The sequence below is a fragment of the Phacochoerus africanus genome, chromosome 11, assembly GCF_016906955.1.
Source record: "Phacochoerus africanus isolate WHEZ1 chromosome 11, ROS_Pafr_v1, whole genome shotgun sequence".
Lineage (NCBI taxonomy): Eukaryota > Metazoa > Chordata > Mammalia > Artiodactyla > Suidae > Phacochoerus > Phacochoerus africanus.
This window is the reverse complement of record NC_062554.1, coordinates 51,937,040-51,963,892: the sequence shown is the minus strand read 5'-3', so window position 1 is coordinate 51,963,892 and position 26,853 is coordinate 51,937,040. Positions and strand designations below refer to the sequence as shown.

Here is a 26,853-nt window from a genome sequence, read left to right as displayed (position 1 = left end):
AGCACCAAGACTCAGGAACCAAGAAAAACACAAAGCAGTATATTCAAACACTGCCCCCCCCACACACACACACACCCTGCAGCCTACATGCACACAGGCAACATGCATTTACCCTAATCACACAGGAAGACATGAGCTGTTTCTCCTAGACTGTACCCATGCTCCCCAGAATGGAATGCAGGCTCCTTTACCCTGACATCCCCACCGGTAGCTGGGCAGCAGACCAGAGCCAGCAGTCAGAGGCTGCCTGTTGGGCCTGAGCTCTGCACAATTCCCAACACACACACAGACCCACAGGTCCTCCCAGAGTAGCAACCCAGGTGTTCTAGCACTGGAAGAGCCCAGGATGTGACACACATCCAGGGAAGCTTAGGTTCTAGTCAGGATGGATGGATGAAATGCATGGATAGATGGGATGGATGGATGGTTGGATGGGATAAATAGATGGACGGATAGATGGGATGGATGGATGGATGGATGGATGGGTGAGTGGGATGATGGATGGGTAGATGGGATGGATGTGGAGGGAAGACTGGGAAGCATAGGAGTTTTCACCTGCCTAGAGGTAGAGCCTGCTGGGCCCCCACCATTGTGCCCCTTTACAGGTGAACATTGCCTTATTCTCTGATGAGGACAGTTGAGCCTCAGCGCCCCCTGCAAAAACAATACCCATCTCACAGGATCCACGTAAGAATGTGCAACAGGAGGTGCTGGCACACCTAGAGCCGTGTGTGGCACACACAGGGAATCGGAGCCTTCCTACCCAGGAAGCAAAGGTGATGTACAGGCAAGTAACTGTGCAAAGCCTCCACAGAAATTAGTCTCCTGACCACCCACCACCATCGCCCATCCCAGGGTTTGGAAGGCTTACTAGAGAAAACCTCTCCATCACTCCACCCTCTTCCCTTTGGTTCATTCATTCAACCAAACATGTAGGGTGCCTGTTGTGGCCAAGCATGATTCTAGGTATTGGGATTAGGAGAAGGATAAGATTCAGTTCTTTTTTTTCTTTTTTGGCTGCTCCACAGCATATGGAGTTCCCAGGCCAGGAATCAGATCTGATCTGTAGTTGTGACCTAAGCTGCAGCTGCAGCAATGGTGGATCCTTAACCCGCTGTGCTGGGTCAGGAATTGGAACCTGCATCCCTGAGCTTCCAAGACACCACAAATCCCATTGCACCACAGCAGGAAACCCAAGATTCAGTTCTTAACTTGGTTAGACTGATGCCCGTGTTTGAGGTCTTGTGACAACTCACAGGTTGAAGGAGCAGCAGTATTTCAGGAAAGGCAGGAAGTCCTGTAAGTGGTCATCGCAAAGGAGATAATGTGAACTGAGTATTGCAGGCAGAGCAGAGGTTATCCAGACTGATGAGATTCTAGACAGAGGGAACAGCATGTGCAAAGGCACTGAGGTGTGAAGTTATACAGAGTATTTGGGGGGGGGGGAACTGAGCATATTTAGGTACCAGGAGTGGAAATGTGACCACATGTCTGAGCGTCTGTAAGTAACAGGGAGGAGGGAGATGCAAGGGGGGCTAGAGATGACACTGGAGAAATAGACAGAACTGAGCTGGGTGGCCCATGGTTAGCCGCCAAGGACGCTCAGGTAGTACAGAACCACTGGAGAAAGTAGAACACAGGCTAGACATGGGCACATATCACAACAGGATCGATTTGGCCCCAGTCATTGCAGGCTCAGCACCAGGCTTCTCCACATACAGGGAGCTACCGCCACTGACTCTGATGATACATGAATTTGACTGAGGTCTTCTCCTCTTTGATGCATGCAACTACCCCTGGAGAAATGGCCAAAATGGGGAGCAATTTTTCCTCTCTGAAGAGCCAGGCTCACTGGCTAACAGCGAAGGCCAGGGGAGGGTTCCCGCATCACCACCAGCACTCACAGCCAGAGCTGCTGGGAGGAGTGTGTGGAAATCCTGCAGAACCTCCTGGGGATTCGGGAAGGACTTGAGAAGAGATAATGGTGGAGGTAACAGGAGCCACAGAGGAGGCAAAAATAAGGGAAATCCCTCAGGCTGGACAAAGGTTTCTGAGTACTTGCCTTCACAGGGAACAGGAGAGAAAAAGGCAAGGTGGGCAGTAGCGGCCACCTTGTAGTTCCAAATCCTGCACAAGCTTCTCCAGTCCTGCTCACAGCAAGTAAGTTTCTCCCCCCCCCTTTTTTCTCCCCTCCTTCTAGTCCCTCCTTCCCAGCTCCTCTCCAGAAAGGTTTATGGCGAAGACTCCAAATAGCCCCCTCTCCTGCAGGCACAGTCACACCAACTGAAAGGAGATTTAATTAGCAAAATCTCGTTAGGCAAACGAAATTATCCGTAAGACAATACTCCTCTGGACAGGGGGTATGATTAAACAAAGCCATTAATTGAGAGAGTCGCTTTGGCAGCCCCCGGATGCGTTCATCTCTGGGCAGGCTCCACTGTGCCTCCCGTTGCCGGCGGAACAGACTCTGCCCCCGCCCCGCTGGCCCCGCCCCCTCCCCGCTCCATCTCCGCGCTTCCTGGGCCCCTCCAGTTGGGGCTGCAGACCTCGTATCTCATCAACGGCCTCTCTGCCGCCAGATTCCTGCTAAAGTGCCTTGATTGCATAATGTCTATTTGCATAATGTAAATTGCAATCTCCTAGCTCGGGAGGCAGGAATCACAGAACAGCCATTATTTTTTACCACTCCACAAAAATTCTACATTTAGAAAGCAGATTTGCAGCTCAGAAAGCCGTATAAATCTGAATCGGCCAGAAACACCATTAAATCACACCAATTAAGCTGGACCAAGGAAGAACCCCTGTCACTGTTCTCTGCACACGCAAGGACTCCCAGCCCAGATGGAGGCCACGAAAAACTGGAGGCTGTGACAGTGAGGCTGTATCACGTGCTGCCAGAGGCAGGACATTCTGTCTTATAAAACTTAACATACACCCCAAGCCTAGGTGCCCATCAAGACCCTGTGGAGAGAGGACAGAAAGGAGCAGAAGCATTCTGAGTTATTTCTAAGCTGGCTGCCAGATTTCTTATGGGCATGTCTGTCTGCAGACTTTAAATTTATGGAACAGGAGAGAGTATGTGGGGAAGAAGTCTGCACTTTTGGCAAAGGTAGTGGGGAGAGGGCAGCCATTTCACAAGTGGGTGAAAAGTCCAGGGCCTTTGGCAGCTCCTTAATGACCTTCTTCTGTCTTCTCCCAAGTGTCTCCAGACCGAGTGAAAGAAAACCAAGGCCAAATCCTGCTCAGACTGGGCTGGGCTGGGCGAGAATCTTTTAAGAGCTGTTTCCCAGGGGTCACAGGAGAGAGAGGTGAGTCACAAGTTCCCTGGAAAGGAGCGGTCCCTCTGACAACCACTCATGACTCCAGCTTCCCCGCAGCCACGTACCTGGTTACTCTTTTGCCTCTTTATTGCTCATTCAATATTCATCTGTCAAAGGGCAAGATGCTAATGTGTATTATTAAAATATCAATAGTTTATGAGTGAACTTTTATGGAGAGTACAGTTAAAGGAAAGATGCTTGACCATCTCCACAAGGAGCAAAGGAGAGGGAGAGGACCAGTCTTTCCAACTCCAGCTTTTATTTGTGTCCTGGGTGAGAGCATGGCCAAATCATTATCAAGTCGCTCTTGTGTGCCAGGAATGGCACTCAAGCTTGCACTTGCTGGATTTCATTTAGTCCCCACAGCCATCCTGGGAGGGGTACATAATCCTATTTCCATTCTAGAGATGCCGGATCTGAAGACCAAAGAGATGTGTCCAGAATCACAGAGCTTCTAAGTCACGGGCTGAGGAACTCCAGCTTTGGACTCCAAACCCAATGTTCGCCCCTGCCCCCAAGTTGGAGCCTTGAAAATACAAATGATCTTTTATGTTTTTATCTGTTTCCTTCACCTGCCCAAATTAAACATTGGTTTCCTGACCTATGTTTCACGAAAGGGGAAAGGAGAGAACAGGAAATCATTCGTGCTTTCACACAGACCCATTTCCATAACATCGGCCTCCACTTCAGATATGTCTAGGCCAGTTCCCAGAATCCTCTCTGCACATTTAGAATCTTAGAACTGAGGGTGACATTGGAGATGATATCATCAGAATTTCCCCCTTTACCAGAGAGTAAACTGAGTTTCCTGAGCCGCACAATGAAGTGATTGGGTCTCTAGAATAGAGTCTTAAGTTGGAGTTCAACTCTATGACTAACTTACTCTGTCACTGGCCAGGTACCTCTCTTGTCTCTGCTCCCCTTTTGCATGTGATACAGAGATAATAACAGTGTCCCATAAAGTAGTGTAGTGGTTTCTATGGGAAAATGCCATCACCTGCTTAGCAGAGTTTCTAGCATGTAGTAAGTGTTCAACAAACAGTGATTATTACTTTTCAGCTGACTTGTGGAAAACTCTAAGACCCTCACTCCAAACCTCAGCACCTTTTCATTAAAACCAAGCCCCTTACCCCTCTCTCCCCTGCCCCCTCTATTTCGCCATTAGCCATTCTCATATCTTGGCCCTTGGGAAAAATGAACTGGTTCTGCTCCCACTCTTAGGTTGCTTGAGTTTTGTTTCTATCCCCTTAAGTCACAAGGCAGACAGGGTACTCAGATACTTTTCCAGAATTTAGCTCCATCTGGGTCAGGAAAATGGCAAAGGAAAGGGGGCTTGGTCCTCAAGGGCCCCACCTTCCACAGATTACAGTGTGTGGCAGAGAAGGAGGAGGGAGAGGAAAGGACACGGTCAGGGAGGAAGGGCTGCCTGACTTGCCCAGGCCCCCACGGCCCCTTAGCCCCTTCCGTCTGATCTTTGGCTGAAGCCTCCCCCAGTTTGGAAGGCCATGGGAGTGGGAGCTATGCACCAGAATGAAGGGCTCAACATGTACAGCCCCTGTCACAGGTCTAAGTTCTTCCACAGACCTGGCACTTCAAGCTGTGGGTTGCAAACTGGACCCACTCTTGCCCAGATGAACTATAAGAAAGCTCTTACCACCAGCACATCCTCAGGGAATCCCACTCTGGGGAAGAAGTCTAGCCTGGCCTCCGGGGGTCCCCTCAAACCCAGACATTGTGTGAGTTAAGGGACAGGCTGATGCCAGGGGTTTCTTTAGCCTACCTTGGGAATAAATGAGGCTGTGCTGTGCCAGATGATGAATACTAGTTGTGAGAGACTGTCCTCTCAAAGCTGGTTGCAAAGACACATACCCCACCCTTCACTGAATGTGCTGTGGGCACTCCTCCTTTGCAGCATGGCTGGGGGGTGTCTGTGTTCCCTTCTTTACACCCAGGTGGGCCTCTGAACCTGCCCCGACCATGTGTGGAAGGGATGCTGCTGGACTCGGGCAGAACAGCCCTGCCTGGCTCCTGCTAACCTCAAGACACTCCCGCTGGGCCCGTAGCCACCATGTCATGAGGATGTCCAGGCCACAAGGTGAGGTCACGCAGGTTTGGTAGACAGCCCCAGCTAATATCTCTGCCAACAGCTGGTATCCACCCCCAGAGTTATGAGCCAGCGAGCCTTCAGATGATGTCGGCACCTAGTTTTCTGCCTGGAGAAGACCCCAGGCCTGTGAGTTGGAGACCATTTCCCTGCTGTGCCCTGTTTGAACTCCCCACTCACGGAATAGATGAGCAAGACAAACATTAAGTCACTAAGTCTTGGGGTGGTTTGTTACACAGCATAATAACTGGAACACCACTTGAACTAAATCAGAATATTTGCTGTTTCTCTCAAATCCAGCCCTTCCTTCAGACTTTCAGACCCTTCCCTCCTGGCAGTCTGGTCCCTCTGAACCCCCCTCTTCATCCCCCTCCAAAAAGCAGGCTCCACCTGCTTGAGGCAGCCTTAGCAAAACACTCCCTGAAAGATCTTTTGAATCTTTCCATTTCTGAGTCCTGGGACCCGGAGATCCCCGCTCTTGTGCGTTCCTCTGTGCATGTCCCAGAGTGACCCCAAGAGGGAGCTCCCCGAGTGTGGGTGGCCCCGGGCCAGGCGCCCTGCTGCCCTGGGGGACAGGGAGGGAATGTTCAGACCTACTTCCTCTATACTCACTGCTCTCATTAAGGTTCACGCTCAGCTTGTTCCTCTCATACTTGACTTGACTTATGAGGTCCCTCTAACCTCCACTATGAGGAGACATCGATTCTCACAAAGGTCATTATCTTCCTCCTCTGGCTCCCCCATCCTCCCCGCCCCATCTCCTAGGTAGGCTTTCCTGGAACAGGATGGAGGGAGGCACCCTTCTCCACTCCTGAGCCTGGAGAGGGGGAGCCTGGGAGCCAAGCCGCGCCGTCAATCACAGAGGCACCAGCGCTGACTCGCAGGCCATTAGGCGGAGCGCCGGCGCCCTGCTCGCTCACCGGGCAGCCATCGGCAGGATGTTAGACGATCGCAGGGCGGCCATTCTTATGATTTATTCAAATACTCATTACAGTCAATCTATTTTTACACAGAGGTGAAGATGTGTGCTGATAACGGTTAATCATTTATAATTCCATGGACTGGTTGGGAGCCAATGTACTATCAAAGTCGCAGCTACTCAGCCCCCAGGAGCGCCAAAGCAGGGTGGGGAAGCCGCAGGGCCCCAGGCAAGCTCTTCTAGCTGACATGGCCTGAGCGGCGACCGGGTGGGGGTTGCAGCAGGGAAACCCAGCCCGGGGAAGCCCAGGCTCGCCTTGCTGAGGGCACATGGTCAAGTGCGGGCCAGCGGGATGCCCGGCGCAGGAGGCAGAGAATCTCAGAAGAGGGAAAAATCACTTCTAGCTGGAGTTACCAAAAAGGCTCCACCAAACAAGCAGACTGGACTGAGGCCCGGTCCAACAGGTGGGAAGACTTCTGTCAAGTGGGAGAACCAACATGAGCAAACACATGGATGTGTAAGGTGGAGCGGTAACTGTGTTGATGGAAGGGACACAACCAGCAGCATTTCCTTTCTCCTCCTTCACATCTCTAAAAACGAGCAAACATTGTTTAGTGGGATGACCTACTGGGAGGAACCACTTCTTAGCAGGTGGGAGCTTTGAACGTGGCCCAGATCTTCCTCTCACAGCCTCCTGAGCTTATCCCCTAGACCATGGCAACAGCGGTCTGGGCTGGCCTTGCAAACTCAAGAACTCTTCAGCACTCATGGCACACGGAACACGTCAGGGCCACCTTAACGCACAAACAATACCGTCTAACTCAATAGGGTGTCATGTCACATTCAGACCTCATCTAATTAGAAGTCCACTGTATTTCACATTCTGACCAGCTCATTGTTGAGTGCTTCTCTCACACAATGCGTGGCTGTGAAAGATCAGGTTTGGGGCTGGTCTTTAACCCATAACCTTATTGAGTCAGCATGGAAAATGCCAATCAAAGTTACTCACAGTTCACAGTCCCTTTTCTGGTGAGCGGCATGGAGGACAGCGAGCCTCAGAGTCCTGCTCCAAACTTCAACCTGCCAGTGAAAGGAAATATCTTTATAGACTCTGTGTGGTTCTGCTGGGAGTGAGAGCAAGTTGGGGAGGGGGTAAACTCAGAAGTGGGTCTGGTCCTGTGCCCACAGTGCTAAGTAAGGAAGCTTCCTAAGCAAGGGGCTCCTAGTGGCAAACAATGATAGTTTAGAGGACTAACCAGGACAGAGAGAAAGGACCTGTGCTTGGTTTCTCAATTTCTTGAGTCTCTTCCTCTTTTCTATAGGAATCCCAGGGTGAAGGAGGCTTATGGCTGTGGAGGCCCCTGAGCTGACCAGGGCCAGCTTCACTTACTGATGCCGCCTGTCTGATGGAAGACCCCATGCAGAGATCAGAGGGACAGAGCTGAGGGGCCCCTGGGAAAGGTTGCAAACAAGCGAACAAACACCACAAATGCTTTTGTTTGTGGCAGGATTATGGAAAATCCTGACGTGGGAGGGAACTTTCAAATAAAAGTGAAGAGTCCCATCAGGCTGGAAGGAACGTGTGCGTGGAGAAGAATGATGGGGGCATGAGTGGAAAGATCAAAAACATGACTATTTTTAATCCTATTTCTGGGATGAAGCAATAACAACAACAACAAGAAAAACCCAAAGTTCCCTCTGCAGTGCAGCAGGTTAAGGATCCAGCACTACTGCAGCTGTAGTGTAGGTCACAGCTGTGGCTTGGATTTGATTCCTGGCCTGGGAAGTTCCATATGCCATGGATGTGGCAAAAAAATAATAAGAAGAATAAGAAAAATCCAGCACATATTTATCAGGGGTCTTCTCTGTGATCCACCCCCACCAGGTGCAGCAGAAATAAAATACATGGGTTCTGTTATCAAAGTGCTGCCATAGCACTGGCGAAATAAGAATATCTATATGAAACATCATCAGGTAAGACAAGATGCGTCCATACAGTACAGTAGTGCTGGACTGTGTGGTGGAGACTACAGCTTTCTCCCCACAGAGAAAGGAAGTTGTTGAGAGCTGGAGCACCCAGGGAAGATTTTGGGGGAGAGAAAACTTGGATGGGCCCCTGGAGGACTGGTCAGGTGAGGTCTGGCTGGTAGAAGAGAGAGAGAGCATTCCAAGAAAGGGAGAAATCTGAGCAAGGGTGAGAGGGGGGAGCATGCAGCACCCAGGGGCAAGGCAGAGAGACTACAGGAGGAGTAAGCAACCAGGCTCCAAGTGACAGGCAGAGAGGCCAGGCATGGGCTGGGAGCTCTGGAGCCATTGCAGATTTTTCAACCAAGAAATGACATGAAGAAGAGGAACTTCCTCACATCCACCTCTCTTTAGCATTTTCCTTTTAATTAAGACAGAGCGGCTTCCTGGAAGAGGTGGGATTTCAGATAGAAGGTTCAGGCAGTGGGTGCAAGACAATGCATTCGTGGAAAGATGTCCCCTTATTCATGACCATGTCCGCTATGATGAGGCACTTCCTCTGGAGCTGTCTAATAACACCTCCAAGACCAAGGCTGCTGACTCACGGAGGGACCTCTGAGACAAACCAGACCACTGACGGCAAGCGGTTGAAGACAAGGACTACATCTTAGGTGTCTTTATAGCCCAGCACGTGTCAGGTTCTCAGTAGATGTCTGGTGAAATGTCCAGTGGTGGACTCTGTCCATTCTAATCAGTATCCACAACCAGAACCTCAGAAGCAGCCCTTGGCTGGCAATGGGCTCTATCTTGTAATTGTCTAAACTATTAACCTATTGCTACTGAACGTAGGTGAACTTAGTACAGGAAGTTTCTAGGGTGAATTTTTATCCCTGCCCTCAGGGACTGTCTGTTGAGACATCATCAACTGGGGAGAAGATCTGACAGACCTGCCATGTGCACAAGCTGCTAAGCCGGGGACAGCCACTCTGCTGAGGAGATAGATTCGAGAGTGTTATGATGCTTCGGACAAGCTGAAAGGATGGGCCAAAACTAAAAAGTTTTTTCCTCTACCAGTTTTTTGGGTTTTGTTTTTGTTTTTGTTTTTTGTTTTGTCTTTTTGCCATTTCTTGGGCTGCTCCCCTGGCACATGGAGATTCCCAGGATAGGTGTCGAATCAGAGCTGTAGCTGCCGGCCTACACCACAGCCACAGTAACACAGGATCAGAGCTGTGTCTTCGACCTATACCACAGCTCGTGGCAATGCCAGATCCTTAACCCACTGAGCGAGGCCAGGGGTTGAACTTGAACCTGCATCCTCATGGATCCTAGTTGGGTTCATTAACCACTGAACCTTGAAGGGAACTCCCATTTTAATTTCTTAAAGAATTGTAGGAAAAGATTTGACAAGAATATATATACCACACCCTAGTCTTACATTTAAAAATTGACTGCAAATTCACAGACTGGAGTGACCTATATTTTTTTAAAGAATGGGTTGAATTAAATGCAAGCCGAGGTAGAGCCCAGGGTATGGTGTTGCTGCCAAACCCAATACATTGCTCTTAGGTGGCATTAGAGCCACACGGTGGCCAACCAAGGAGGGAATGATCCCCTCACTTTAAACTTAGCAATCCACATTACTTTGAGATGCAGTTTTGGCATCATATTTTAATAACTTTGACAGTGATGAGTAGAAGAGAGAGGTGAGCAAAGTGGTTAATATACTGGTTAAAAGTCTAGTGCTTAAAAGCACAAGCTCTGGAATTGAATTGTGCAGGTTTCCATCCCAGCTCCACTACTTACTAGCAGTGGGACTGTGGGCAAGTTACTTAACTTCCATGTGACTCAGTTTTTCATCTGTGAAATCGGGCCAATAAGGAGTCTACCTCTGAGGTTGGGCGTGAGGGTTAAATTTCATATACTATAAAGTGCTTAGAACAGTGCCTCGCATAACATATGTTCATTCAATGTTATCTTTGTTGTTATTTTCATTATTAGAAGGCTGTGAGGTAGAAGATATGGGGGAAACTAGAGATGGACCTCCATTTGTCCCTCTCTGATATAATCCTTTGGTCCTAGTTCTCTTGACTAAGGCAACAATTTCTCTCCCACATGGTGGTCCTCCAAATATTTGAAGAAGCTATGTGAAAGAGAGGCTGCATTGCTCTACATGGTAGAATTAAGGCTAGATGATAGATGCTAGAGGAAGCCAATCTGCAGGTCAATGTAAGAAAGACTTCTCTAGTAATAAGAACCATCCCAAAATGAGTTAGGCTTCCTTGGAAGGTAGTGAGCTCTCCAACATGGCAAAGAGGATCCTGTACTGGGTGAGGAGATGCCCCAGAGCATCTGGGTTTCACTCATTCATAAAATGTTAAAATCACTGGGAGACTGGGAGGGTGGACAAACATGTACGTAGATAAAATGCTAACAGTATCTTCTTTCACCATCATTTCATAAGGTAATTCAAGCCCCCAAAGTAAGGAAAGCAAAAAGGGCCAGCTTTGAAGTAAACGGAGCATCATGAAAAGCATTCGCATTTTCATGACTTCTCACTCCTCACCATGTGCCAGTGGAAGTCTGACTGGCATAACGCATGGACCCATGCTGGGGAACCACATGCATGATATTTTAGGGCCTTCCAAAGCCAGCAGCCTGTGGTCCTGGAAGGCAAGAGATCATGTCAAGGCCTCCAGCCAAGCAGCTCTGCAATAATGCAGCCAGATCTTAAACTCAAGCCTTACCATGAAGATAAAGCTGAATGGTAAATGGAATTGACTATTCACATTTACAAACTTGAGGACATTTATGAGATGGTAACTGAGGAGGGAGCTGTTGAATGTTCCTGTTTCTGTGAGAGAGGTGGGGAGAATAATAGAAGAAAGCTTCCCACGGGAGACAGCACACTGGAACTTGACTTTGCATGCCCGCATGGAGCATCCTAGGTAAGTGTGAAGGATGGGCGCAGACAAACTTGGGGCTTAGCCAGACTGTGGGTCTAACACCTAAGGCACTAGACCAAAGGTGTCATGGATTCATGCCCTGACTCCATCACTAAATTACTGTGTGATCTTGGACGGGGAATTTTCACCACTCCCTGCCTTAGTTTCCCCATCTGCAAGATGATTGTGTTAGACTAGATGATCCTTAAACCAAAAACCCATCTGACATCTACATGTCTCTGAGGCTGCCCAGACTCATTCCTCAAGCCCCTCAAAGAGGCTTTTAGTGTCACGCTAAAGAAGCTAAGTCCATGATTGTGGTTAAGAGTAAAGACACAGGAGCCAGACCGTTCTGGGTGTGGGCCTGGGTCCATTACTTACGCAAACTTAACCTTTACAAAGAGAATAAGAGTAGCATCTTTACATGAAATGATGCACCTACAGCATTTGGGACAAAGCCTGGAACACACTCATAACGACAGATGGGGCTATTGCTGCTGTCTGTCTTTGCTGTGTTAGGAGGTAAGGGCTGGCAGCTACTGAAGGGAAGAAAGGCAGCAAATCAAGAAGCCTGAAGGCCTCTGCATTCATCCCACTGCCCCTCACAAGCTTTTCTGCTCTACTCCGGCCAGACCTTTAGGATGAGGACAATCATGACCACCCATTCTTCAGCACCAAGAGTCCTTCCTGAGAAGCCTCTGCAGGCAAATGAGCAAAACTTCCAAAGGAGAAACAAAGCTTAAATAGACCGCCCTGGAAGAAAATGCCTACAGGGCCACTGGTCCCTCCATATTGTGCCCTGCATGTCCCCACCTCATTGTCCTGAGTCCCTCTCTGCTCCACCTCTGCCCCCCTCATCCCCTGACTACAGCTCGTGGTTGTTTACCTTGGTCGAAGGAGACTGTCATTTACGGCATTGAAGGCTCTGACCACCAGGCTCTAAATTACACATCTGGGTAACCGAATGCTGATAGAATTACCTGGCATAAATTCTTGGTTCTGAGAAACATCCCCACCAGCACTGAGGGTGCTGCACAGGCTTCCTCCAAGCCCCACCATCCTCAGCTCCCTGGGCCACAGACAGTGCTGGGCACCAGCTGCAGAGGACCTGGCAAAGGTCCCTCGGTCACGGTTCCCCGGCCCCTACCCAGGTCCAAGACTCAGCTAAGGCTGTAAGTGCAGGTGTGCTATGAGGCCCAGTAAGGAATTCTGGCCTGTGTGGGCTGGTCCTAATTATCTTCCTACCTTGGAGAAGGAACTGCAGACACTTGTGACCAACCTCCTGGCCCTGTGGACATCCCACAGGTGCAAACACACCAAAGTTTTCTTGACATTTTGTCCCCTTTGCTCTCCTGCCCATCCCATCCTCGGGCTTCTTTCTCTCTCCATGGGCCCCTAACTTGTTTTCTGCCCTCCAGCCTCACCGCCCCCCTTTTGCCCATCCACCACCTCCCCCAGCCCAGGAACTTCCTGGAACACAAATTTGGTCATGTCCATTCTTCCTTAAAACCCTTAAATGACAGCCCAGTGTCTGGAAGAGGGTCACCCACCAGTAGCCCCCAGGTGGCCTCTTGTCTGTCGGATATTTTTGTAAATCCTGCCAACATCTAAAAGTGGGAAAGTTCCTGTTTGAAAATACAGATTCCTAAGTTTGCTCCCAAAATTAGGTGACCTAACGACACCAACCCTGATTTTCCACGTGACAATCACAAGAGACTCGGCCACCCCCTCTCACTCAGGCCCAGGTCCTCCAGTTTGCCCCCCAGAGAGAAGGTGGGTGTCGCCATGGAAGCCACTGCGGTCACAGGGCCAGGTACCTGGAGCTGGCTCACTCTGCCAGCTGAGGAGTTTCAGGTCAAGGTGACAGCACTCGTGCCTCACTGTGTTCTCAGCTGTGCTGTTCCTAGCTCAGCAGGCTCAGCAACTGTCCTTCCCTCTCCCCTGGGCAGCTCCTCCATTACTAGCCAGGAGACAGCCAGTCTTAGGGCAGTTTCCAGGAATGTCAATGGCTGCAGGCAGGTGCTGAAGAGGCCCCACCCCTGGGTCCAGCCTCTCTCCACCCTCAACTCAGTGGAGGCTGCACCCCCCCCCTTTATTTCCATCCCACTGTTCCTAGCAAAGCCCTAACAGCACATATTTTGTTAATTGTACAAACCTAATGGGGGAATGCATTGGCAAAAAAGGGTAATGGCCATCAGACCAGCAATAAAACAAAATTAATGGCCCATAGGAAGAAATCATGTCCACTTAATCCCGGCTCTGAAACTCTAATAGAATAATGGAATACCAACGGAGAGTTTTTTTTCTCTCTATGCAGATTGCTTACACCATGTTAATCACTTGCAAAGCAGGCCACATACCACTCTGGCTCACATGACCCTCCAGGGAAAGTAGCAGACCAGAAACATTTAGTGCCAGGCTCATTACTGACATGCACCACCAGCAGCGACACCTTCCCCCGTCCCTCCCTCCCCAGGTGACTCCGGGACAGCCAGTGTGGGGTGTCATTGAGAGCCATCAGGTGTGGTGGGCTGGAAAGTGAGACACATGATACCTAATAATAGCAGACATTTACTGAGTGCTTACTATGTGCCAGACGTGGGCTAGCTAGGCACTGTCTCTGTACTGGATTACATCTTCATCTTTTAGAGCTGCAGAGTTCACTAAGACAGCCACCAGCCACATTTGGCTTTTAAAACACAAATACAATTAATTAAAATTAAATGAAATGTAGAATTCAGTCTTCAGCCTCACCAGCCACCTTTAAAGTACTTGACAGCCGTATGTGGCTAATGGCTGTTATACTGGGAGGCTCGGAGAGACCATGTTTTCATCGTCCCTGGAGGTTGTATTGGACAGCAATGCTCTAGAATATCAAGGCCATTTTATTTTGCTCATTTAACAGATTCCGAAATCGAGGCGCAGGGAGGTGAGGCAAGCTGCATAAGGCCATGGCTGAGCTGGGTTCTAGCGCAGGTCTAACAGCCTGGCTCTGGAATCTCCGCTCTCCACACTATTTCTTGATAGAAACAGCAGTCAAGGCAGCTGGGAGGCCTTCTGAGGGAAGTTGACTATAGAAAGACCCCTCTGTCCACTGCAGGGCCCCCGACCCATGGAAAGCAAACAGACCCCAGTGCTCGACTTGGAGCCAGCTCTATGGGGTCTCAAACCTGGAAGGTCATCTGGAGAGGGACGGCTTCGTAGATCATCCAGCCCAACCTCCTTCGATTTATGGAGGAAGAAACCAATGCACAGAAAAGTTAAGTGGCTTGTCCAAGGTCAAACAGAGTTAGGACTATAGAGTTAGTAACAGTTTCCTGTCACTATAGGAACCTCTATACAGAAAACTACAGTCCGGGTTTCCTGACAGTCAGCCCTCAGTGGCCGAGGAAGAGGACTGGGTAATACTGTGAGATCTGGGGAGAGAAGGAGGCAGTGTCCCTCCAGCCTTCTTGGAGAGTCCTGGGCCCAAAGAGGCTGGGATGCACCTGAGGGTACTTGGCTCCAAGGAAAGGCAGACAGTCAAGGGCCTAGAAACCACAGTGATTCAAAGCATGACACTGCATTGCTACTATCTTTGGGGAAAATAGTATAGCATGATCTATAAGGATTTTTTTTTCCTTTATCTTTTTATGGCTGTTCACATAACACATGGAAGTTCCCAGGCTAGGGACTGAATCGGAGCTGCAGCTATCGGCCTACACCACAGCCACGGCAACACCAGATCCGAGCTGTATCTGTGACCTACATCGAAAGTTGCAGCAACACCAGATCCTTAACCCACTGAGCAAGGCCACATCCTCATTGATATCAGTCGGGTCCTTAACACCCTGAGCCACAGTGGGAACTCTGGGTTCTGTTGTAATTAAAGGTACACATACTTTTTCTCAGCCACCCCTATGGAAAGAAAGTGCCCATGAAAAAGGATAATGCAATAGCATCAATAGTGGAAGAAAGTGAAAAACAAGCCAGATGCCCACAAATAGGGGAATGTTTGGATAACCTGTGGTACAGCTATACTATAAATAAATGCAGCTGTTCCAAAAAAAACCGAGGGAGTTCCCTGGTGGCCTAGCAGGTTAAGGATCCAGCATCGTCTCTACTGTGGCTCAAGTCACTGCTGTGGGGCAGGTTTGATCTTGCCCCAGGAACTTCTGTGGGCAGCCAAAAAAAACAGAACCAGTTATATCTATACCTTTTGCCATGAACAATGGCCATGATGTTCAAAGTAAGAAAAGTAAGTAGCAAAGTGATGTGTGTGATGTGATTCCTTTTTTGTAAAAGTAGAGAAAACTCCAGAATGAGTGCATCTCTGTGCATGAGTCTGTATAGTCACAGAGACAGTGTGGAAGGAACAGCCCAGAGGGTTCATGCCAGGAATGGGGATGGGGGAGGACAGAGGACAGGGACAGAGGGATAAAGGCTCACCATCTTTAGTGTATCTTTGCCTTGTTTCTGGTTGCAGTGAGCACTGCAACTTGTGTAAATTTTTTTGGCCACACCACAGCATGTAGAAGTTCCTGGGCCAGGGATTGAACCTGTGCCACAACAGCAACCCTAGCCTTAGCAGTGACAATGCTGGCTCCTTAACCTGCTGAGCCACCAGGGAACTCCCAATTTTGTAATGTTTGAAAAGAAACTCAATATGGAAAAAAAAAATATTTGATGAAAGAAAGAAAAAGAAGTTGGACTTGAGAAGCAGCCAGACCAATGTCAAATCTACTGTACTCGCTAGCTGCACTGCGTTGGGCAAGTTCCTTAACCTCTGTCCACCTTGGTTTCCTTACCTGGAAACTCATGACGGCCTATCATGAGGTTGCGGGGAGACAGATGAGAAAATGAATTTTGAGCTACTCAACAGAATGGGCCTTTTCATCAATGTTGAGGGAGGACTAAACTGCCCAGGACACAGAGGTACTTTCTGGATCCCCCTGCTGAACACTCTCATAGGACTTCATCATATGCTTCTCAGGGCCCCTACAGTTTGCCTTATATTACAGTTCTAATCTATCTATCTCCCTACCAGAGTATAAGCTCTTTATGGGCAGGAACAGTATCTTGTTTATTTATTCATTCATTCCATTTCTCATTAATACTAACTGAATAATTATATCTCAGGCATATGCTCCGGGCCCTGTGCCTGACATCAGAGATAGAACAATGAACAAAATAGAAAAGTCCCTGTTTTCATGGAGTTCACATTCTAAGGGGAAACAAACTATAATTTATAATCATACAGTGTCAAGAGCTGATAAGCACTAAAGAAGAACGTGCAACAGGCTAGAGAGCAGAAGTGACTGGGGAGGGAGGGCAGCATTTTAGAGAGAGGAGACAGCAAAGAGCACCGTCTGAGAGGGTGCCCTCTGTGACACAGGCCACAAACCCACTGAGGTTAGTAGTTATGCAAATGATACCAGTTTAAGAACAAAATAAAAACAGATTTGATGGAGAGCAGGGACTAACTAAGACACCTTAAAAACATCCTTCTACTTCTGCATATACACCCCAAAGCACTGAAGGCAGAGACTCAAAAACACAATTTGTATCCCCATGTTCATAGCAGCATCATTTATAGGAGCCGAAAGGTAGAAGCAACCCAAATGTCCATGGACAGATGATGGATCAACAAAATGTGGTCTCTACATACAATGGAATATCATTCACCCTTAAAAAAGGAAGGAAATGCTGGCACATGCTACATGGTTAAACCTGGAGGGCACTATGCTACGTGAAATAATCCAGTCACCAAAGGACAAGTACTGTATGATTTCACTCACATGAAGTACCTAGAATAGTCAGATTTATAGAGACAGGAAGTAGAATGGTGGTTGCCAGGGGCTTGGGGAGAGGAGATGGGGAGTTTGGGTTAACAGATACAGAGTTCCAATTTTGCAAGATAAGAAGGGTTCTGTAAATGGATGGTGGTGATGGTTGTACAATGATATGAATGGGCGTAATGCCACTGAACTGTACACTTAAAAATGGTTACAATGGCAAAGTTTATGTTGTGTATATTTTACTGCAATTTTAAAAAATAGGTTAAGGGGGCCCAGGCCAGACAGACAGAACAGAGGACACCAAGTCTATGCATCCAAGACTGCATCCAAGGAGGAACACAGAGGGACCAGGGCTCCCAGGACAGATGGCTGACAGGGGAGGCAACTTTGCTATGGGAACATCAGAGCCAAGGTGATTCCAGGGGGCTCTGCTGGACAAGTGAGACACAATTTAGGGAAAAAGAAAAGGGGAGGGGAAAAACCCACTTGTAAAAACCTGCTGGGAGGTGGGAGGTGGGCCCCTTTCTAGGCCAACGGTCAAGGAATATATCCACAGCAATGAAGCGGTGAGCAGGAATCTGAAAGGAGAGGGCAGCAGAGGCCAGGAATAAGATGGGACCACCTGGGCTTCCAGTCCAATGCCACGCTGGGCAGTCTGGTGTGTCGGAAAGGGTTTAGGCAGAACCTAGGAGACAGTCTTGGTCTTCATGTCCCTTTGACCTTACGTGTGTCACCCTAACACTTTGGGCCTCAACTTTTTCATCTCCTGAACTGAGTGGCTGGACCAGAGCAAGAGGAATCTTAAGGTTTTAGGGGTCCACAAACCCCGAGACTTCATCCAGAATGGTATTCATGTGTACATTTTTCCATGGAGAGATTTATAAATTTTACACAATTTCGTGGCTGTCCATGTCCCCAGAGAGGTTAAGAATCACTGGAGGAGATATTCACTGGTTGCTCACACTCAGCTAGAAATATCTAAGATTCCAAGAAATCTTGGACTAAGAACCAATAAATCTTTGGGCCTCAAAGAAATCAAGATGCTTACTCCTGCCTTGCCTGTGACACATAGCATAAAAACGAAGTGAAACAATGATACGCTTTGAAAAGTTAAAATCTTTCTCTCATGCAAGTAAAGACGGTTACTGTCGTTGTGGTCTCACAGAAAGTAAGAGCAGTTCCGTGCCAGGCATACAGGCGGAAGGGGGAGGTTGGCTCGTCCTGGTCCTGCTCCTGAACAAAGACAGGCCCGCAAAGGGATGTGATGTCCTCCTTTGATCGGAAATGAAGAGGCCCTTGATCCCCCTTGTGGAGAGGGGTCCAGGCCAGAAAGAAAAGCAAACACAGGCTTCCCAGGAGGTGCAGCCTTGGGCAGGACAAATGCATCCCTTTGTGCCAACAAGCCCCTATCCTGCATCTGGCTTCACTTGGGAGGAAATGTTCCAAGTGGCAAAGGCTGAGGATATGTCAGGGAGGAGGCCCTGGCAGAGGACAGCAGCTGCCACCAGAGAGCAAGACCCAGACTGCCAACCTGCATCATGATGAAGCCAGAGTCACTGGGGCAGAGGGCACCTCAGCACGACGGTGGTGCCAGCCAGGAGGAGCAGCCCAGAGGCAATATCAGAACCACATACACCTGAACCCAGATGGGACCTTAAAGATCACCTGTTCCAATTCCTCTTTTCACATTTGCAGAACTGTGTTGAGAGGGGATGAAGACTCTGAAGGAAGTCCAGGACTGGAGGCCTGGCCGATAGCTCCCTTCATTCGTTTATAAAATGTGTCACGTCAGATGCTTAACTGGGTTGGAGAGCAATAACTAAGGACAGTATGGGAAGAATCTGAAAAAGAATGAATATGTCTGTGTGTATAACTGAATCATTTTGTTGTACAGCAGAAATTATCACATGATAAATCAACTGTACTTCAATAAAACTTTAAAAAATGAAAAAAGAAAATTAAGGATAAATCAGCTCCCTGCTCTCGAGAAGCCCAGTCTAATGGGAGAGAGAGATAGAGGAATGAAATGTTGTCCAGCAGGTGTGCAGCGACCTCAGAGGTGGGTCCCCCACTTCAGCAGGTACATGAAGGCAGGGGTAAGGTGGGGGCTCAGCAAGTCCCCCCAGACCAGTCAGTGCTGGAGGGAGTGGGAATATTCCCTGTGAAGTCCAAGCCAGGCCAACAGCCACCTGCATCTCAAACTCAGGGTGCCCATCACAGGCAGCTGTTAAAAGGAGCCCCCGAGGGTCCAGTCCCACAGGCAGGGAGAGGCTGTGCTTGGCAGGCCAGATGCAGGCCCCGGGGAGCAGGCCTCTCCAAACGACACTTTCCATTCGTCACTTTCTAACTCGCCTCTAGGGCCTGGTCCTGAATATTGTTTCATAAATAACGGAAGAGGCTCCAGCTTGTCGAGCTGAGGTTAGGCAGATGTGCACAGCTCCACTGATTATGAGGGAATTTGGCTGCGCTGAATGGTTCTGGGATGCTGATTCTCTGCAGAAGGGTGGCTCAGTGGAGAAGAAGGCAACCATTCCGCTGGTGTCCCCACCTGGATCCCTACATCACAGCAGGATGCTGAAAGAGCATTTGTTTCCAATTGTTCTTAGCCACTAATTTGGCTCCAGGGTATAACACCAATCTGAGAACAAACGGAGTAGGAAAACTGTGCCTTTCCTAAAGGAGGTCCAATTTCACCCTAAACAGGGAAGGGCTGGGGGAGATTTCTGAGTTCACGGTATGCCCCTCTGGCCTCCAGGCAGGCCTGGCCACATCCCTCTCCAGCTGGGAGTCACTGGGGTGCCCTGCCATCTGCCCTGCCTCACCTGCTCAGTGCCCCTCAGAGGTGCCTCCAGCAAAGGACAGATTATTCTGATGACAGGTAGATAAAACGGGATCCCTCGCTGGCAATAACTACCCAGAACAATCTCTCTCCTGAGCCACTGACTGTCTCCACCTGGCACCTGCCAGCAAAAGAACCGGAGGGCATCATAGGCTGGCACAAGTCACACACACACCCCCATGTACGGAGAGGACCTCAAAGGCCCTCTCTGAGGCAGGACTTTCTCAGACGGCCCTCTGCCGTAAGGTCAGCCTGGGATGCCCCTCAGCAGAAGACAGCAAAGCAGCTCTGCTTCTGGCAGAGGGAAGAGGAGCACCCTCCAGGGGCAAAGGGGAAGGAAGAGCCCTGAGCAAGGCCCCTGAAGCAGATGCTTTCTCAAGACTGATGTGCAAAATCCCCCATAAACTAGAGGCCCTTCTTAGAGTTAAATTGCCTTCTTGTGGTTTAAAATAACTGAATCAGAGAACTTTCTCTGTGACTCTTTTGAAAGCAGACTGGTAGATAAAATGCCTTTACCACACCTACAACTTAACTCCCAGAATCTCAGCAGACAGGCCAGAGCCTCTATGACAAAGATGACTTCTTTAGCAGCATGTGATTCAGCTATTCAGTAAGTTCATAAATTCAACATAGTATAAAAACACTGGAAAGTAAACAACTGTTTAAACCCCTGAGCAGTCAAAGTACCTGTTGCAAAATCTCTGCACTAAAGTTTATGAACCTTACTCATAAGGAAACTCCCTGGCTTAGAGCTTCTTTACTGATTTTATACACATTTCTAGCAGGCGTAGTTATCTGGTCCCTTGGGGCTCAGCTGATTAGAAACAATGAAAGAGGAGGGGGCTTGGGCTTCCCCAGAAGGCACGCTGAAGGGATGGAGGACTGACCAAGGAGAGGACTAAGGGGAGCCTCCTTGTGAATCCTCATGTAAGGTTCAGTCATGTTCAGGATCATTTACTCAGGAAATTAGGGAGGATGTCCACTGCTGATGTTAAAACATCCTTGGGGGACTTTAAGTAAACCTTCCGCTATCTAGAAAATCCTAAATGAGTCTCCTTGATGCTTCCAGGCTCCTGGGTTCTTCCCGTGGTTGTCCTAAGTTTGTTCAGGAGCTGCTTGGTTGGCTCATTCATTCACTCAGCAGGTGCTGACTCCTTGGGTGCTGGGGCAGCCCAGGGATGTACAAGCAAGATGATGGTGGGGATGCTTCTGATACTCCACAGACACACATGAGTGCACACATACGCACTCGTGCACACACACACATATACACACATACACACAGAGTACCTATCACACTTTAGGTGCTCAATAGATGCATGTTGTACAGATGTTAGAAAATGCAATTGGAAAGAGAGACAAGCCAGTCAGGCTGTCCTTTGACCCAGGCCCTAGCCATTCACATGAGAATCTTTGTGGGTAGGGGCTGTAAGGTTTCAGGAGTCAACTAAAAATGTCATCTTGCCAAAATGTGAAGCTGTTCCACCAAGAAAAACAAAAAGATAACACAGCATTGGGCATGAAAAAATGAAAAGATTCCCCAGTTCATTTTTTTTTTTCCTTCACCTTTTAGGGCCGCACCCGCAGCACATGGAGATTCCCAGGCTAGGGATCTAATCGGAACTACAGCTGCTGGCCTACACCACAGCCACAGCAATGCCATATCTGAGCTGCATCTGTGACCCACACCACAGCTCACGGCAACGCCAGGTCCTTAACCCACTGAGCAAGGCCAGGGATCAAACTGGCAACCTCATGGTTCCTAGTCGGATTTGTTTCTGCTATGCCATGATGGGAACTCCTCTCCAATTCATCCTAGAGAAAGCTGTCTAAGGGTCTGGCTTCCCTATCTATAAGACAGTGTGGAGACAGTGTTTGAAATGCTTCCATCTCTCTGGTCAAGAGGATCCTAGTTTTATTTAAGAACTGGCTCCCCACTCCCAACAGCCTGATGCTTCTATCTTCATCAAAGCTTTGGAAGGAAGGATTTTGATCAAGAGCTCCTCTCCAGCCTCCAGCCAAGATCCAAAAACATGCATTTTCTTCACAGCCCCTTGAGATCCCCGCACCAGGTGCCTGACCTGAGGAGACAGCAAGCCACTCTTCATCCTCTCCCCAGCCTCTCAGACGGCAGGCCGTGGGACATGGCACTATCACCATTTGGGAGACAGGAAGCCTTTATGACACTCATAAGGGATGGTGGGGGAGGGACTGGGATTCTGGTAATTTGTCCTGAAGAATTCAGGTTAATAATTTATATATGCATTTCTTTAAAAAAATCTTTTGAAACAAATTGCATACAAATTGTGTGACATTTGAAGGAAATTTGCCAATGTTGCTCAGTGAAGCATAATAAATATATGCAGCCCATAATAATAAGTTACTTAAACTCAGGGCACTAAATGATTTATTAATTGTCCCCTAATCCTTTCCAGCAACGACTAAAACCAAGAGTGTGGCTGTATTTCACATACCAGTTCATAATGCCTCTACCACCAAAGAGCGCTGCTGCCATTAGCTAGCTCGGCCATTTTTCATTCTGGTCCCCGACACTGCAGATGGGCCTGGAGCAGGGCCCAGCACTGAGCGGACTGCTATTGTCAGCAAAGGGGCAGATGCATCCCAAATACACCCCAGCCCGCTACATGTTCATTTTGCCTAGAGCTCTCCTCCCTGGGGTCTCCGTCCTGTCCACGTCTCCCACTGCCATCAGTACGTGATGCCCCTGGGTAGACATTAATCCTGGGAGAACACAGCCATTGTCTGCTGGGATGCCCAGCACCAGGCTTATACCCCCAGAGTCCTCTCCAGCAGCGGATGGTGAGCCAAAGAGAATCTGAATGAGGATGGGAAACAGGACACAAAGCCCTGCCCTTTCTCTAGGACAGGCTGACCCAGTGGGGAATGTGGATTTCTGCTGTCATGTCCACTTCTGGGGCCTCTTTCCCATCCCTAGTGCTTTAGACATTAGCCTCTGATCCCTCCGTGGGAGACTCTGTGCTCAGGCCACTGCCCAGAGCCACCTGTAGACCCAACCTTATCTTGGAATTCAAGAGGGGAAATGATACTCCAGGCCACTTGGCTTCCCCCAACATGCTTCTTTCCAGTACTGCCATCTCAGAACGGTGCCAGCTTACACGGGGCACCCACATCTGGGGAGCACCTTTAAGTCTGCCCCTGCCCACCCTCTACTCCCAAATCCAATAACAGGGTGGGTGGGGGGGTTCACTCTTCAGAAATATTTCTCAAATCTATCCCTTTCCATCTCCACCACCACTGCATAATTCAAAGCTCAGGGGTGGAAATCAGAAGCTCTTGCCCAACTTTTGTGGGATTTGCTCAGCATTTCTGGTTCAGTTTTGTTTTTACAAAGGTAATATGTAACATGGCTCAAAAATCAAAAAGTCTATAAAAGTAAAGTCTACCTCCCTTCTCTTTCTCCAACTTGCTCAAGCAAACACAAATATAGATTTTTGTTTTCCCCTTTTTACGCACATTTGTATGCACCTTGGTAATTTTTTTCTCTTTGCACTTCATACATTTTTGGAGGTCTTTCCATATCAGTACAAAGACAGTTTCTCCATTCCTCTTAAGTGCAGAGTATTCCATTGTCGGATATTCCATAATTTAGGGAACTGATTCCTAATCGATGGACATATAGGTTCCTTCCAGTCTTTTGTTATTAAAAATAATGTTGTAAAGAATAGACTTATACATATGTCATCTCAAATATGTGCAAGTATATCTTTAGGATCAATTCTCCAATATGAAATTGCTGGTCAACAGACACATGATGAATAATTTTGATACATACTGCCAAATTGCCCTCCAAATGGTTGTGCTGATTTACACTGTAAGACAGCCTGTTTCTCCAAAGCCTTGCCAATATAGTGTGATAACAAACTTTTGGGATTTTTGCCCATTTAAAAAATGCATAAATAATGCCATTTCAGGACAGTTTTAATTTACATTTCTCTTACTATGTGTAAGATTGAATATCCTTTATATGTTAAAAGCCATTCGTATTTTTCTTTTCATGAGCAGTCTGTTAGAATTCTGTTGTTGATTTTTAGAAGCTCTTTATATGTGAGGGAGAATAGCCCTGTGATCTGAGTTGCAAAATCAAATCTGTCATTTCTCTCTTGACTTTGCATAAAATATTTTGATGATGCTTTAAAATTTTTTAATTTAAATTCTAACAGGCCAGGAGCATTCTCTCTCCCATTTGTTGCAGCCCCCATGACACCCCAGAGTTTTATAGTTGACTTGCTTTACTGTTTTTAATTGTCAGCCAGGACATCAGTGTGATGCCTGGAACTGCTGTCACCATTGTGTGGCCCAGAAGAAAGTTGGTCTGAAAAGAGCTGATATCCACAGGGTGACAGAGAAAGAACCTGGGGGCTTGTTGATGTCCTTGGGTCACTGCATTTCACCGATCCTAGAGCAGTCCTGGTTCTGAACTTCACAGTACATAAGAAAATGAATCCCAAACTGTTTAAGCTGCTTTGGGCTGGATTTGCTGCTACTGGCAGCCAAAGGCATTTCAACTGATTCACACCTTGACTGTCCTTGCAAAAGTCTGTCCCTTCCAATCCATCCCCACTGCTGCTGAGGCCTGTGTTCTAGAATATAAACCTGGCACTGCCACTCCCCTGTTTTAATACATTCCATAGCTCCCCATCACCTGCAAGATATGATCCAAGTGCACTCAGTCATCCCCTGTCCCCTCCTCCCTTATGCTCCTTATTGTTGCTCACCCTGTACCCACTCCTGGAATGGGCCTCTCCCTCTTTCTCCTGTGTAGTTCCCAGGGCAGTCTGTTCCCACATCACCTCCTCCAAACAAACTTCAGACCAAGTCCCTGTCCCTTTCCCCACCCGGTCACTGCCATGCAGCACCCAGTGCTTTCCTCTAGAGCTGCACTAATTTTGTTGTCTGTACATCTTTTTACCTTCTAGAGCTCCCATCCTGCCCATCCCCTGTGAGTTCCTTGAAGGCAGGGACTGCATTGTGTCTATTTTGCATTCCAGTTCCTCGCTCGGAACCCAGTAAATGGCAGGCATTCAAGGAGTGTTTGCAGACCTGAATGGAGCTTCCCAATCTCATCTCATTTGCTCCCCAGATGCCCCCTCACACCTCCTTTCTACCCAAGTTCACATCACTTTATAGAGAAGCTAGAAGAAAGGTTCCATGTGTACGGGCCTGTGCTAAGAAGGGAGGCAGATGACCTGTTAGACAGCTACATCCAAAGGATCGTGCGTTGTCACTGTTGTGGAGCAGGCTCCATGGTGGTGGTCCTGATGCCCAGCACATCACCCACCAGAACAGGAAGTAGGGGTCAGGGCCTAGGTTTGAAGCCCTTAACCTACCATGTGAATGTAGAGAAATGACCTAAGCCCTCTGTGCCTCAGTTTCCTTATTTGGGGGAGTATGATGAGCAGGCCATGTGATCACGAACTGAGTGTAGTCACAGAAACTGCTCAGTAATGACAGCCATGCTACTCCCCACTTGAAGCTGAAAGCAGCCCCTAGAGGATGAGCCCCAGACACCTCACCAGGTGGCCTCATTTCCAGCTCAAACCCCACGTGGACCACAGAGTGGAACTCTATTTACGGGAACAGGTGGGTGAGCAGAGTGCTGGCAGCTGCTGATCTCTTCCTGGAAGCAGCCTGGCTGTGAGGTGCCTACCTGTACCCATGAGCCCACGTCGCAGTAGCCCTGCCAGCCAGTGTGTTCCATCCCATTCTAGAGAGGAGTGAAGCTTACAGAAGCCCAACAACTTGCCAGCATGTCCACGGTCTGAACCTGGCTAAGCTGGGGGTCGGGATTTTAACCAGCTGTGAGAGCTCTGTCTGGCTGGCTGGCTCTCACACCTGAGTTTTCTTTACTGCCTTCTGTTGCCTCCAGATACGCAGAATAATGAGCCTAGCCTGACAAATCCAGGACTTGTGTTCCTGCTCTCTTATCACCAGCATGCCTCTGTGTGTGTGTGTGTGTGTGTGTGTGTGTCCCCCTCTGTGTGTGTAACTGTGTGCATGCATACATGCTTGTGCATGTGAAACTGAGTATGATTCCCTGTGTGTGCCTATATGTACACGTGTATATGACTCTGTGTGTCACACATGAGTACAACTCTGTGCACATGTGTATGCATGTGTGTGTGTGTGTGTGTGTGTGTGTTAAGGAGAAGAGAAGGGGAGCCCACACAGAGTGGCCTCCTGCCCACCTCCACGCACACTCACACTGGAGCCACATCAACCCTAAACATACCCCCTCTGAACATACATGAGGGCCGCAGTGGAGACTTCACGTATTAACTCACCTCTTAACAATGCCCCCCTGTTGCAGGCAGCCATGTCACATCAGCGGGACTGGCTCTGATATTAGCCCCTGAAGGACCCAGCCAGGCTGCCGAAGGGACAGCAGAAGGATGAGGGGAGGGGGAAAGCACCTTCTCTGATTCAGTCAGGCTTCCCTGGACATTGCTCCCCCAACTCAGATGCATCATGGCCCTTCTGCCCACGTGTCTCCCTTGGGTTTCAAAGGCGTTCAGAGCACATCTTCCCACACCAGCAATCAGCAGCAGCAGCCCCGGCCTCAGGCGGGAGAGGTAGCCGACTTGGTGCCCAGCCAACTCTCTCAGGCCCCCTCAGCCCCCGCCAGGAATCGGCCCCTTCTGCTTCTCGTTCTGTTGTCTGTGGTGAGAGGAATGGGCCCAAGGTCACAGAGCCTGTCAGGAGCAGACAGAAAGCTCAGCTCTGCCCCATCCCCACCTAATCCACCAGGCCTCTCACTGCTCCCAAGTCTTCTCAGTCCCCCACAATCAGGGATTTTCTCTGTGAGCAGGGCAAAAGAAGACCATCTTATGGGGTCTGGACCCAACACAAATTCGGACTCTTTCCCTGCACTTCAGAAGGAAAAAAAAAAAAAATCCTTGCAATTACTTAACAAAAAACAGGCCAGCAGCCGGGGAGAGCCTCATCCTT

General features: G+C 48.7%; 1 protein-coding gene across 4 annotated transcripts in view; it reads right to left on the bottom strand.

Moving 5' to 3' along the window:
* PKNOX2 (PBX/knotted 1 homeobox 2) overlaps positions 1-26,853 on the bottom strand; it is a 306,559-nt gene that overhangs the window by 181,596 nt on the left and 98,110 nt on the right. For 3 of the 4 annotated variants that reach the window (XM_047751952.1, XM_047751951.1, XM_047751954.1), the window contains one exon: positions 7,353-7,423. The exons of the other annotated variant lie outside the window; for it this stretch is intronic. The gene's annotated coding sequence lies outside the window, so the exon portion shown is untranslated. The remainder of the gene's footprint in view (positions 1-7,352; positions 7,424-26,853) is intronic. 4 annotated transcript variants of the gene reach the window in all.